This window comes from Pteronotus mesoamericanus, unplaced genomic scaffold (genome assembly GCF_021234165.1).
Source record: "Pteronotus mesoamericanus isolate MK-2021 breed Mesoamerican mustached bat unplaced genomic scaffold, CSHL_Meso_final contig_25, whole genome shotgun sequence".
In the NCBI taxonomy this organism is placed as follows: Eukaryota; Metazoa; Chordata; class Mammalia; order Chiroptera; family Mormoopidae; genus Pteronotus; species Pteronotus mesoamericanus.
The window spans coordinates 33,735,573-33,750,082 of record NW_026555105.1 but is presented as its reverse complement, the minus strand read 5'-3'; the positions used below and the strand labels follow the sequence as shown (position 1 = coordinate 33,750,082).

The window sequence follows — 14,510 nt, the reverse complement described above, 5'->3', positions numbered from 1 at the left end:
GATCCGTTAAATGGAATTCCAAGTTGTCTTTTTTGCACTAACCTCACTTATAATGTATTACTGTAATTTCTAGTCTCTTTTAAGTCAAACCAGGGTATAGCATGTGACAAGGCAGTCTAAGTAAAGAATTCTCCCAGTTTCTTATGATTTCCCCCAATTCTCTATAAGGGTTTTACCTGCACCTACTTTGACAACATTTTTAAAAAGTGACTGGCTTTTATCAAAATTTTGCAGCACTTCAGACTTTATTTTTGCAGAAACAATAACTCTTTTTTTGTTCACATAGTGTTAAATCAAATTATTCAATTTCGAGTGGCATAAACAGGCTTGGGGGTGAACTGATTCTTAATAATCGCACACTTCAGTTGCTGAGATTGAAGTACCCAGACTTTCTAAAGAGTAGCTACACCACTCAAGAACATGTGATGATCATAACAGACGTTTTACAGAGAGAATGGAAGACATGCTCATTCTCTTGAACCTGTTAATGGATGGTCATTTTCAGAGCTTCTACTGAACCCATCTTACAGTTGTATTTTATTTATGAGTTTTTAATGAGGACTGGGAATAACTTTCATGAAGATGCCCAAAATAGCACTGGACACTAAATAAACATAACTATTATTTTTATAGAAATGAAGAATTTAGGCTAGACATGATATATTGATATATATGGCCTCCGTATTACAAATGATCATGAAGTTGTATGATTTCAAATTATTTATTCTAATAAAATTATAAGAGGGATAATCAAGGTTTTTAAATCAAATATTATTCAGGGAGGGTCTTTATATTATACAACTATCAACTATAGTACACACTATAGCTCCAACTGGTCTAACAAAGGACTAGCCAGTCAACCAGAGCAGCCCTGAAGGAATAGAGCTTGATTGATAGGGCTTGACTGAGGCCAAGCACAAATTCTGGGGATTTCTGGGGACTAGAATGGTTCCATTGTATAAGAACTGTGGTAAGAGGATTCTAGGAGTAAATTCTGTCCAAAGCTGAGGAAGCACCTGAAGATAGAAAAACCACAGCATAGGGGATAGAGGAGACAAACTTCCATTACTGCATCAAAGTAAGCTATAAGCCACGTGAGTGCAACTTTCATGCTAACCAAGGTTTATGCTTTGAGAATTAAAATGTGCAGTGTTTGCCACAGTGCTCTAAAAAGAACATTCAGTTACGTAGAACATACCATTCCCTTGGCCATTTGAGACAAGCAGGAGCTTACTATTCTTAAAAGCACAAATTCCTACTTGAACAAGTCTGTACACAAGACACTTAGAAGTTCCCACGAAACAAGCAGACACTTTGGACTTTTGCAGGTGAATTTAATCATTACCATATTATTGCAATGATGAAAGATAGGCTAAAAATTGTATTCCTTAAAGCCAAGCATGGTTATAGGAAATTTCAGTATCTTCTATCAATAACACCTGCCATCAGATAGTGAAGTGTTTACTTTTAACAGAAGCTTTTCAACAATTGTTTTTATGTTTGAAGGTGGTTATTTTATTTAGCAAAACAGCCAAGAGGTCTTTGGAGTTTCCCATCCCATTAGCTAAACCGATACTTCATTACATCATTCATATCTAGATTTTCATCATAAATGAATACATTGTTCTTCCACCCAGAAGGATAAAATAACTTTTAAAGAGCAATCATTAACTTCCTCATTACTCCTCAAAGTATTATAATTTGGGGGAAAACTGCCTGAAGGAAAGTTTTGAAGATGTGTAGGAATCAAATGATCCCACCTCCAAGTTTACAAAGTATTACAAAGCACAGGGAATGCTCATAAGGCTATTCGCCCGAATTGGAGCATTAGGGCCTTCACTGCCTGTATTGGTGAATAAAGCACAATTAATAGTAAATAGCTTAAACAGTAATCCACTCAGAATTTCTAAACATACAGTTTCCACTTTTATTACAATGAAAGTGCTTTAGAATTGAAGATAGTTTATTCACTTACACGCCTCCTTTGTGACTGTACCACATTTTGCAGGTAGAAAAACAAGGGGCTGTCACTGTTCCTTAACTTGCAGTTAAAGTAAGATTGTCTTTAATGGTGAAAGAAATAAAATACTATGTGAATAATTGTGTGTGTGTATAAATAGCTAGCTAGGTAGCTAATAGTATACCCATTTAAAAGAAATAATCACATAGTTACTGTAATTAAAAATGAGCTTAAAAAGGATGTCAAAACTATTAATGAGAGATCCTCAGTCAGTTTCATGCCTCCATGACACTACTTCCTTTACAAGTTGACAGTGAAGTAGTTTCATGACTTATTTTTGCTTTTTGTGACTTGGTTAAAGTAAAGTGTAGCCCAGATAGATGGTACGTATTTATACAATGTAAAAAGGGTCCCATTAATTCCCAATTATTTCCTGTATCATTAAGAAAAAAGTCAGCAAAGCCACCACCTTCTGAAATTCTATAATACTAAGTGTCTCTATTACTATTATTTGTTTATTTTTTTAATAACAAATAAAATGATTCATTTCTTCTCCCAGACCAGGGGCTGCTTGGCAATAGAAAACATGTTTGCTCATCTTTGTAACCCTCATAACTCATACAGGGCCTGGAGCCTAGAAGATTCTTAATAAATACTATTACATGAATAAGTAGAGAAAATAAATGTAGCCCTGAATGGGTAGTTCAGTTGGTTAAGAGTGTCGTCCCTGCACACCAAGGTTATAAGTTTGATCCCTGGTCAGAGCACATGCAAGAATCAATCAATGAATTCGTAAATAAATGGAACAATAAATCAATGTTTCCCTCTCTCTTCCCCACCTCCTTTCTCTCTCCCTCTAAAATTAATCAATTTAAAAAATAAATAAGTGCATGTAGTATTTAGCATTGATTCACATCTGTTTTATGTGAACGTATTCTGCATCCTATTTCCCTGACTATATTGAAAGGATAAGGTTCACGGGTCCACACCAAAACAGCACTTAGAAAGACTCTGTTTGGCCCATGGTGATAGCAATAGAGTATGTTTATTAACTTCTAACTGGATTGGTTTTTAATATGGAAGATTTTTCTAAGAGAGAGATATTTCTGCTTTCTTTTGAAAACTCAAGATTTGACAGCAGCAATAGGCCCAAATTCCTGCATGGCTATAATCAGCTGTAGCTGAGTGGATTCTGCCCATCTAAAAGGTTCCAGTTTAATACCACTTCTTATATTCTTCAGGGAACTTGGGCAAATTAATCAAGTCCCTTTTATAATGACACACACTTTGTTGTTTTTCTTTTACAATTATCACTTTGCTCATTTAGGTTATCTCCTTGGTCCCTGTAGGCTTTTGAGTGTGCATCCACATTAAATCTAGCTGTGTTTTTCTCATTCTGTGTCTAATAGCAAGCTATGTATGCATCAGAAAATGAGTAAACACTAGTTAATAATGATAGAGTCACTGATCAGAATAAAATAAAAACCAACCAATAAGGAAACATGTCCTAGACACCATCCTCATTCCCCAAAAATAAATCCCACTAGAAAACTCTAATATTAGGATTTTAAACTTTTGTTTTTGAATTATTTTAGTCAGGCTGAAAATAGATGAAGCATGTTGCATCGCACTACAAGCTAATGGCAAGCTAATAACAATAAAAGTGTATTTTAAATACATTTTAAAATACAGTTAAACACCTACATTGTGATCCTGTAATTGACCATTTGACCCTAAACCTTGAAGGGGAAACCTGGACACAGGTCATCTCTAGCCAACAGCAGACCACATATGACAGGGCAGAGTGCTGTGCTATTCTCTTATTTCTCAGTCTGTGGCTACTAAAATGAAGAAGAAAATTGAAGGCCTGGGTACTCAGTCCCTGAGTAATTGAGTGTTGAGTGAACTGCCCTTGGACAAAAGCACTGTTAGAGGTGATCTGATAGTTTATCAAATGAACATTTACTCACTGACAGCTGTTGTACTTGGGGTTTTCTGGGTCTTTCTTTTTCCCAAACACTTATTTTCTACCTCTGCTGAGATTTTTTACCTGCTATTAATCTAACCCTGTCTGTCCAGAACACCACCATTATTCTTCAGGACATAAGGGTACCGAAGTTTGTAATCTATTGCATTTACCAGACTTTTTTATGTCTTCTCAATCTACAATATTTTTTTTGCTAGTATCTGAGGAAAGGAAAGTCATAGTATAGTACAGTGGAGGAAGGGTATGGTATGGTTTTTGCCATACACAGATTTGTAATCAAAATATAGCCTAAATCAAATATAGTTTTATAAAATGAAAACAAAAAAGGAAGAACATAGTTTATGAAATATTTCTTTTGAAATTATTAATGCATTTCAAGCATGTATAAAAACAGAGAATAATCAATATATCTCCCATCCACCTATGCTAAGTTTTAATATTTTGCCATTTTGGCTTCAGAAGCATTCATTGACATAGAACACATATACAACAAAGTAGACAAATCTTATGTTGTATGATTACATGCACTACAAAATAACATTGCCCTATATGTTACCCCTTGATCAAGTTATAGAACATTAGCAGAATTAGAGAAGCTTCATTTATGCCCAGTCCCAATCATTAATTACAGATCTCACTATTTGGGAGTGCAAATCCATTAAATATTTTGTTCTTCAAGACTGTCTTCGTAATTCGTGGCCCTACATTACCATATTACTTTTAGGATCAGACTGCTACCCTCTTTACCATTATCCTCCCTCTCCTCACAGACAGAATTGGTTGCTAAAAATTTTTATTTATTGAACTTCATCTAAAGATCAGCTAACATCGTTATTTTCTGCCTTTTAACTATTGAACATGACATGTATCTCCATTAATTTGTATCTTTTTTTGTTTCAACTTTATTTTTTTCTTTAAATACATTTGTCTCTGCCTCCCCCCCACCACTTCCCCTTGCCCCATCCCTCCTTCCCTCCCTCCCTCCCTCAGTTCTTCCCCTTTGGTTTTGCCCATGAGTCCTTGCTATATGTTCCTTGACTTACCCCTTCCCTTCCCTTTCCCTGCCCTCCCCCTCCTTCCCTCTTGTCTCTGTTGATTTTTTTTCCTTTCAGTGTTGCTGGTCATATTTTCCTTGCATCTTTGTATTGTTGGTTAGGTTCCACTTATAGGTGAGATCATATGGTATTTGTCTTTCGCTCCCTGGCTTATTTCGCTTAGCATAATGTTCTACAGTTCCATCCATGCTGTTCTTTTTTTTCTTTCTGCTGCGTAGTATTCCATTGTGTATATGTACCATAATTTTTTGATCCAGTCAGCTACTGATGGGCATTAAGGTTGCTTCCAACACTTGGCTATTGTAAATTGTGCTGCTATGAACATTGGGGTGCATAGGTTCTTTTGTATTGGAGTTTTGGTGTTCTTAGGGTATAGTCCCAGCAGGGGAATCACTGGATCAAAAGGCAGTTCCATTTTCAGCTTTTGGAGGAAATTCCACACTGCTTTCCACAGTGGCTACACCAGTCTGCATTCCCACCAACAGTGGACTAGGGTTCCCTTTTCTCCACAGCCTCGCCAGCACCTGTTGTTTGTGGATCTGTTTATGATGGCCATTCTGACCGGTGTGAGGTGGTACCTCATGGTGGTTTTGATCTGCATTTCTCTGATGGCTAGTGATGCTGAGCATCCTTTCAAATGCCTCTAGGCCCTCTGTATCTCCTCTTTGGAAAAGTGTCTGCCAAAGTCCTTTGCCCATTTTTTGATTGGATCGTTTGTCTTCTTGGAGTGGAGTTGAGTGAGTTCTTTATATATCATGGAGATCAAACCTCTATCTGATGTATCATTAGCGAATATATTTTCCCATATGGCTGGCTCCCTTTTCATTTTGTTGATGTTTTCTTTTGTTGTGCAGAAGCTTCTTATTTTGATGAGGTCCCACTTGTTTATTCTTTCCTTTATGTCCCTTGCTTTAGGAGACTTATCAGTGAAAAAATTGCTACGTGGGATATCTGAGAGTTTCCTGCCAATGTTCTCCTCTAGGACTTTGATGGTGTTGCGACTTATATTTAAGTCTTTGATCCATCTTGAGTTTATTTTTGTGTATGGTGTCAGCTGATGATCCAATTGCAATTTTTTGCATGTAGCCATCCAGTTCTCCCACCATTTGTTGAAGAGGCTATTATGGCTCCATTTTATGTTTCTGCCCCCTTTGTCAAATATTAGATGCCCATAGAGACTGGGGCTTATTTCTGGGCTTTCTATTCTGTTCCACTGGTCTATGGGTCTGTTCTTGTGCCAGTACCAGATTGTTTTGAGTATAGTGACTTTGTAGTAGAGTTTGATGTCCGGTATTGTGATCCCTCCTACTTTGTTTTTCTTTCTGAAAATTGCTGCGGCTATTCGGGGTCGTTTATGGTTCCATATACATTTTTGCAATGTCTGTTCTATTTCTGTGAAATACGTCATTGGTATCTTAATAGGGATTGCGTTGAATCTATAAATTGCTTTGGGTAATATGGACATTTTGATGATATTAATTCTTCCAATCCATGAGCACGGTGTATGCTTCCACTTATTTGTGTCTTCCTTAATTTCTTTTTTCAATGTTGCATAGTTTTCTGCATACAGGTCTTTTGTGTCTTTGGTTAAATTTATCCCTAGGTACTTTATTTTTCTTCTTGCTATATCGAATGGTATTTTTCTTCTGATTTCTTCTTCTTCTATTGCATTGCTGGTGTACAAAAATGCTTTTGATTTCTGAATGCTGACTTTGTATCCTGCTGTATTGTCAAATTCACTTATTAGGTTGAGGAGTTTTTTGGTAGAGTCTACAGGGTTCTCTATGTACACTATCATGTCATCTGCAAACGATAGCTTTACTTCCTCCTTTCCTATTTGGATGCCTTTTATTTCTTTTTCTTGTCTGACCGCTGTGGCTAGGACTTCCAATACGATGTTGAAAAGAAGCGGTGAGAGTGGACATCCTTGTCGTGTTCCCGATCTTAGTGGGAATGCTTTCATTAGTTGCCCGTTGAGTATGATATTGGCTGTAGGTTTTTCATATGTGACCTTTATTATGTTGAGGAATGCCCCATTCATTCCCATTTTGCTGAGTGTTTTGATCATAAATGGGTGCTGTACCTTATCGAATGCTTTTTCTGTGTCTGTCGAGATGATCATGTGGTTTTTGTCTTGTCTTTTATTTATGTGATGCATCGCGTTTACTGATTTGCGTATATTGAACCATCCCTGCATCCCTGGGATGAATCCCACTTGATCGTGGTGGATAATCTTTTGAATGTATTGCTGGATGCGGTTTGCCAATATTTTGTTGAGGATTTTAGCATCTATGTTCATCAGCGAAATTGGCCTGTAGTTTTCTTTCTTTGTAGGGTCTTTATCTCGTTTTGGGATCAGGGTGATGCTGGCCTCATAGAAAGAGTCTGGGAGTCTTCCCTCCTCTAGGATTTTTTGGAATAGTCTGAGAAGGACAGGGGTTAGCTCTTCCTTAAATGTTTTGTAAAATTCTCCTATGAAACCATTCGGCCCTGGGCTTTTGTGTGCTGGGAGTTTCTTGATTATTACTTCAATTTCCCCAGCTGTTATCGGTCTGTTCAAGCTTTCTGTTTCTTCCTCCTTCAGTGTTGGAAGATTATACTTTTCTAAAAATTTGTCCATTTCATCAAGATTTTCAAATTTCCTGGCATATAATTGTTCATAATAGTTTCTGATGATCATTTCTATTTCTGTGGTATCAGTTGTTATTTCTCCTCTTTCATTTCTGATATTATTAATTTGGGTCCTCTCCCTTTTTTTCTTGATGAGTCTGCTGAAAGGCTTGTCAATTTTATCTTTTCAAAGAACCAGCTTCTGGATTGGTTGATCCTCTCAATTGTTCTTTTTGTCTCTATGTCATTCAGTTCTGCTCTAATCTTGACTATTTCCTTCCTTCTACTTGCTCTGGGATTTATTTGTTGTTGTTTCTCCAGTTCTTGAAGTTGTAGTGTTAGGTCTTTTATTTGAAATGTTTCTATCTTTTTAAGGTAAGCCTGTATTGCTATGAACTTCCCTCTCAGGACCGCCTTTGCTGTGTCCCATAGGTTTTGGACTGTTGTCTGTTCATTTTATTTTTGTTTCCAGAAATGTTTTAATTTCTTCTCTTATCTCATTATCGACCCATTCACTGTTTAATAGTCTACTGTTGAGTGTCCATGAGTTTGCAAGTTTTTGAAGTTTCTCTTTGAGGTTGATTTCAAGTTTCAGGCCCCTGTGGTCTGAGAAAAAGTTTGGTATTATTTCAATTTTCCTGAATTTGCTGAGGCTTGCTTTGTGTCCTATCATGTGGTCTATCTTTGAAAAACTGCCATGAGCATTTGAAAAGAATGTGTATTTTTCTTCTTTGGGATGTAAGGTTCTATATATGTCAGTTAAGTCTCTTTGATTCAGTGTGTCATTCAGCACCACAATATGTTTATTAATGTTTTGTTTGGAAGATCTGTCCATTTTTGACAGTGGGGTGTTGAAATCCCCTACTATCAGTGTGTTGCTGTCTATATCTTTTCTGAAGTCACCGAACAATTTCCTTATAAACTTGGGGGCTCCTATATTGGGAGCATATAAGTTTACAATGTTGATGTCTTCTTGATAGATTCTTCCTTTAAGTATGATAAAGTGCCCCTCTGGATCACTCTTTATGGCCTTTGTTTTGAAGTCTACTTTGTCTGATACAAGGATGGCAACCCCAGCCTTTTTCTCGTGCCCATTTGCTTGGAATATTTTTTTCCATCCCTTTACTTTCAATCTGTGTAGGTCTCTTGCTCTGAGGTGGGTCTCTTGTAGGCAGCATATGTGTGGGTCATGTTTTCTTATCCATTCAGCTACCCTGTGCCTTTTGATTGGGGCATTTAGTCCATTCACATTGAGAGATATTACTGATAGAAACTTACTCATCTTTTCTCTTTGTACCTGTGTTCCTCTCTGTCTCATTCTTTTCCTTCATCTGCTTAAACCAGTCCCTTTAGCATATCTTGGAGTGCTGGTTTGGTAGAGATGTATTCTTTTAGCCTTCTCTTGTCTGGGAAACTCTGTATTTCCCCTTCTATTTTAATGGAGAGCCTAGCTGGGTAGAGCAGCTTTGGCTGTAGGCCCTTGCTTTTCATGGCTTGGAATATTTATTGCCATTCCCTTCTGGCTTGTAGTGTTTCTGTTGAGAAGTCAGCTCCTAGGCATATTGGGGCCCCCTTGTATGTTACTTTCTCCTTCTCCCTTGCTGCCTTGAGGATTCTCTCTTTTTCTTTGACATTTGCCATTTTAATGATGATGTGTCTTGGAGTGGACCTCTTTGAGTCCCTCTTGAGTGGGGTCCTCTGTGCCTCCTGGATCCATGAGACCCCTTCCTTCTCAAATTAGGGAAATTTTCCATCATTACTTTTTCGAGGAGGTTCTCTATCCCTTGCTCCTCTTCTTCTCCTTCTGGTATCCCTTTTATATGGATATTATTGCATTTCAGGTTGTCCTGCATTTCCCTAAATGCCTCTTCATTCTTTTTGAGTCTTTTTTCCATTTCTTGTTCTTTCTGGGAGCTTCTTTCTACCTTGTCCTCCATCTCACTGATTCGATCCTCGGCTTCATCCAGCCTGCTTTCGATTCCTTCTACTGTGTTCTTCACTTCAGAAATGGTATTCTTCATATCCTCTTGTGTCTTCTTGATAGTTTCTATGTCCTTTTCCAGGCTGATGTAGTTTGCTGTTAGATCCTGATAGTTTCTCTGCAGTTTCTCATAGGTATCTTTGAGCTGGCTGAGCTCGTTGAGTTTCCTTAGAACCATTGTTTTGAATTCCATATCTGATAGTTCCCTTGCCTCTATTTCATTTAGCTCTCTCTGTGGGGAATCCCCTTTTCCACTCATTTGGGGGAAACATCTTTTTCTTCCCATTTTTGTGAGAGTCTGTTAAGTATTTTTGTCCTTTATTTTTCTTTCTTGGCCTGCCTCTGATGATGTCAATTTTTGGCCCTATAGGACATTGGGTTGTTTGTTTGAGCCTTCCAGGAGTCTACTGTCTGTGTCTGACTCCTGCTTGGAGCAGCTCTGTGACCCCTTCGTTCAGGGCTGGGCTATTTTTGGGATCTCTCTGCGCTCTCACACGGGCTCCTTGAGCGCTCTCCCAGCGCGGCAGGATCCCCCACCTGCCTGGGCTCGCATGTGCTTGCCCCAGACCAGGGGTCTTATTCGGGACCTCGCGTACTCATCTGGCCCCCCTGGCCAGCGAGCTCCGCGGCACTGGTCAGTTTAGGGTCTTCTATCGTGTATTTTCCCCGCTTTTGGCTCTTTGGGTGTGTTGCTTGCCCTCGCTTAAATGGGTACTAGGGAAATGGGAGGAAGTGAGCTCCAGGACTCTCCGGTTAATCCTGTCTCCAGTCTCTCCTCCAGGGACTCTGGGCAGCTCTACTTATTTTGTGGGTCGCTCCGCAATTGTGGGCAGGCGGGTCAATTTACACCTGCCCTTGTCGCTCTGTGCACTCCCTCGCAGGCCATATCGGTGCCAATCTGTGGGAGGCCTTGCCGGCCCGTCCAAGCGTTCGCCAGCCCATGCGGGTCACACACATGCTCGCCAACCCTCGCCGGTCACTCAGCGCAAGTGTGTGCACCTGCACTGGGTGTTTTGGGGGTGTCTATGTGTTCCTTTCGGCTTTTAGCTCTTTAGGGGTGTGGCCTCTTCCCGCGCAATGGAGACTAGGGCAAGGAGAAGGAGTCGGGGCTCCTTAGTTCCTCTTCCCATTCTTTCCCCAATGCCTCCATTTTCAGACTCTCCTCAGGGGCCTCCGGGCAGTTCCCTGACCCCTTTGGCCAAGGGTCCACCCACTGTGCGGACTGCGTACAGGCTGTGTGTGAAGCGCACAAAAGGCAGGTTAATTGATTCCCTTATGCCTGAGCGAGATGGTAGCTGCAGAGTGGGAGGCATGCCATCACCGGGGCTCCACCGGCCGCTGTGGCAGTTCTCTTCACAAAGTTTTCCTCACCAATTTTTTCCCAGGCACCAGCCCACCCTACTGCCGCCTCTACCCAGCGATCAAGGAGGGTAGCTGCCACTGCAACTTTTGCGTTGGCCCTTTAAATGTCTCTTTGCATCCCCAGCCACCTGTCTCTGGCAGAGAGCGCCCCTAAGCTTTTTGGGGTTGCGTTTTATCTGTATTTTCTTGGCTTTAGCTGCTGTAGTTTAGGGGTTCCTGTTTATGATTCAGACCCCATTCTTCTCGGGGGAAGCTAACTGGCCTTTGCAATGTCCTTCTGGTGCCAGTGCCCGTGGGCACCCAGCCCACCCTCTCGAGCCTCCACCGCACTTCTCACTAGTTGGGATGTGTGAGAGTAGAATCTACTATCCGCGGCACCAAGGCTCCTCTCCCACTATTGCTCCACTGATCTCCAGGTGATTACTCCATTATTTAGTTGCAATTCCAGTTTGGTTTTGGGAGGAGGTCAGCGTGACTCCCATTCACTCCTCCGCCATCTTCTCTCTCTCTACTGTTTAAATTTAAGGGATACTTCCCCAGCTCCTCCCAGGATTTCATTAATTTGTATCTTCTGTTATTTCTTTCATTAATGTTTTGAAATTTTTCTAGAGTTTTTGCATATATTTTGTTACATTTATTCCTAGAAATTTGATATATTTCTGGAGATAAAGACAACATATTTTTATAATTTTCTAATTTTTCTTTATTTTTAAATTTTATTGTGTTCTTTGATACAAAAATTCTATATATTTACTTAAGGTGTACAATGTGATGATTTTGTGTACATATACATTGTAAAATCATTATCACAATCAAGTTTCCTAATTCATCACCTTACAGTTACCACTGAGGGTCGGGTGTGTGTGTGTGTGTGTGTGTGTATGTGTGTATGTGTTTGTGTGTTGAGAATAGTGAAGATCAACTTCCAGCACATTTCAAGTATAAAATATAATACTGTTAACTATAATCACATGCTGTACATTACATCCTCAGAACTTACATTTTCTGACCAACATCTTTACATTTACCCCACCCCCAGTCCCTGGAAACCGCTATTTCACTCTCTGCTTCTATGATTTGACCTTTTAAGATTCCACATACAAGTGAGATCATCCAGTAATTATCTTTCTGTCTGGTTTACTTCACTTAGTATAATTTTCTCTAGGTTCATCCATATTGTCACAATTGGTAGAATTTTCCACTTTTTATGGCTGAAAAATATTCCATTACGCACATAGATATACAGAGATATAAATATAGATATAGGTATCACAATATCTTTATCCATTCATCCATTGATAGACACTGAGGATGTTTCCAAATCTTGGCTATTGTGAATAATACTGCAATTAATATTGTAGTGCAAATGTTTTTACAAAGTACTGATTTCACCTTGTTCAGACAGATACCCAAAAGTGGGATTACTGGATCATATGGTATTCTATTTCTTTTTGAGAAAACTCCATATTGTTCTCCATAATGGATGTAACAATATACATCCCAACAACTGTGCACAAGGGTTGCGTTTCATCCATGCTCTTGTCAAGAGGGATTACTTGTCTTTGATAAGTCTATCCTAATAGCTATGAGGTGATATTTAATTTTGATTTTGATTTGCATTTGCCTGATGTTTAGTGGTGTTGAGCACCTTCTCATATATCTGCTGTGCTTTTGTGTGTCTTCTTTGGAAAAAAGTCTATTCAGATCCTCTGCTAATTTTTTAATAGGTTTGTTTGTTTTTATGTTTTTATTTTGTTTTGTTTTTACAGTTGAGTTGTATGAATTATTCATATATTTTGGATATCAACCCTTTATTAGATATATGGTTTTATTCATTCTCTAGGTTGCCTTTTTATTTTGTTGATGGTTTCTTTTGCTGTGCAGGAGTTTTTTAGTTTGATGTAGCTCATGTGTTTATTTTTCCTTTTGTTGACTATAATGTTTACTTTTGGTGTAATATTAAAAAAAAATCATTGCCAAGACCAATGTCCAGGATTTTTTTCCTGTGTTTTCCTCTAGGAGTTGATGGTTTAATGTCTTACCTTTTAGTCTTTTATCCATTTCAAGTTGATTTTTGTATGTGGTATAAGCTGTGTTCAATTTCATTATTTTGCCTGGGAATATCCAATTTTCCCAGCATCATTTAGCAAACAGACTATATTTTTCCCAATGTGTATTTTGGCACCTCTGTCAAAAATTTAATTGGCCGTATAGTGTGGGTATATTTTTTGGTTCTCTATTCTGTGCCATTGGTCTACAGGTCTGTTTTGATACATTTAGCTTTGTAATATAGTTTTAAATTAGGAAGTGTCATGTCTTTAACTTTGTTCTCTATCAAGATTGCTTTGGCTATTTATTTCAGAGTTTTTGTGGTCCTATGTGGAATTTAGGATATTCTTTTTCTATTTATGTGAAAAATGTCATTGGATTTTTGAAGAATTCCAAATTGCTTTAGGGAATATAAATATTTAATAATACTAATTCTTCCAATCCAAGAGCATGAGATGTATTTTCATTTATTTGCTTCTTTAATTTCTTTCATCAATATCTTATAGTTTTCAGTGTACAGGTCTTTCACTTTTTTAGTTAAATTAATTCTGAAGCATTTTATTGTTTCTGATGCTATTATGAATGGCATTGTTTACTTAATTTCTCTTTTGGATAGTTAATTTTTGATGTACAGAAGCACAAGTGACTTTGTATGTTAATTCTGTGTCTTGATATTTAACTGAATTTGGTTATTAACTGTAACATATTTTTTGATGGCTATTTGGGGCTTTCTATCTATAAAATCATGTCATCTGCAAACAGACAATATTTTAACATTTTGATTTCTACTTTTTCATTGCTGACATTTTAAATACTATTGATTTCTGTATGTTGAATTTAGAAATATTGCTAAATTCATGTATTAAGTCAAACAGTTTACACAAATATGCTTAAGGTTTTTCTAAAACATGAGCATGTTACTCATAAAAAGTAATTTTTATTTCTTTCCTTCTAATCTTCATATATTATAATTATTTTACTTCCCTTATTGCATGTTTAAGACAAGTAACACTATGTTAAATAGAAATGATTATAATATAAATCCTTATATCATTCTGATTTTAAAAAAGAATCTCTCAGTATTACACCATTAAATAGAATAATTTTTGTTTTGGGTAGATACTTTTAACAACTTAAAGAAATTTCATTTCTAGTTTTTGGGGAGTTTTTATGGTAAATAAATGCCAGATTTTATCAAAACTTTTTTTTGAGATGCAAGTATCTTTATCTTTGTTAATGTGGTTAGTTATACAGATTCACCTATGAATACATAATTTTGAGAAATTACTCTAAAGATAATAACAATTAAATTTGAATATGTAATTCCTTTTATATTTTCTCAATCCTACTTGGTAATATTTTATTTAGAATTTTTTGTTTGCAAAAGAGATTGGCCTGTAATTTACCTTTCTTACAAAATTCTTGTTAGGTTTTGCCATCAAATTGTATTGACCTCAAAAAATGAATTTGTTAATATTCTCATTTCTTTCCTTTTCAATTTTTTGA

General features: G+C 37.6%; 1 protein-coding gene across 1 annotated transcript in view; it reads right to left on the bottom strand.

Annotated features, from left to right (window-relative positions):
• MACROD2 (mono-ADP ribosylhydrolase 2) overlaps nucleotides 1-14,510 on the bottom strand; it is a 2,155,137-nt gene that overhangs the window by 1,062,169 nt on the left and 1,078,458 nt on the right. The window lies entirely within an intron of this gene.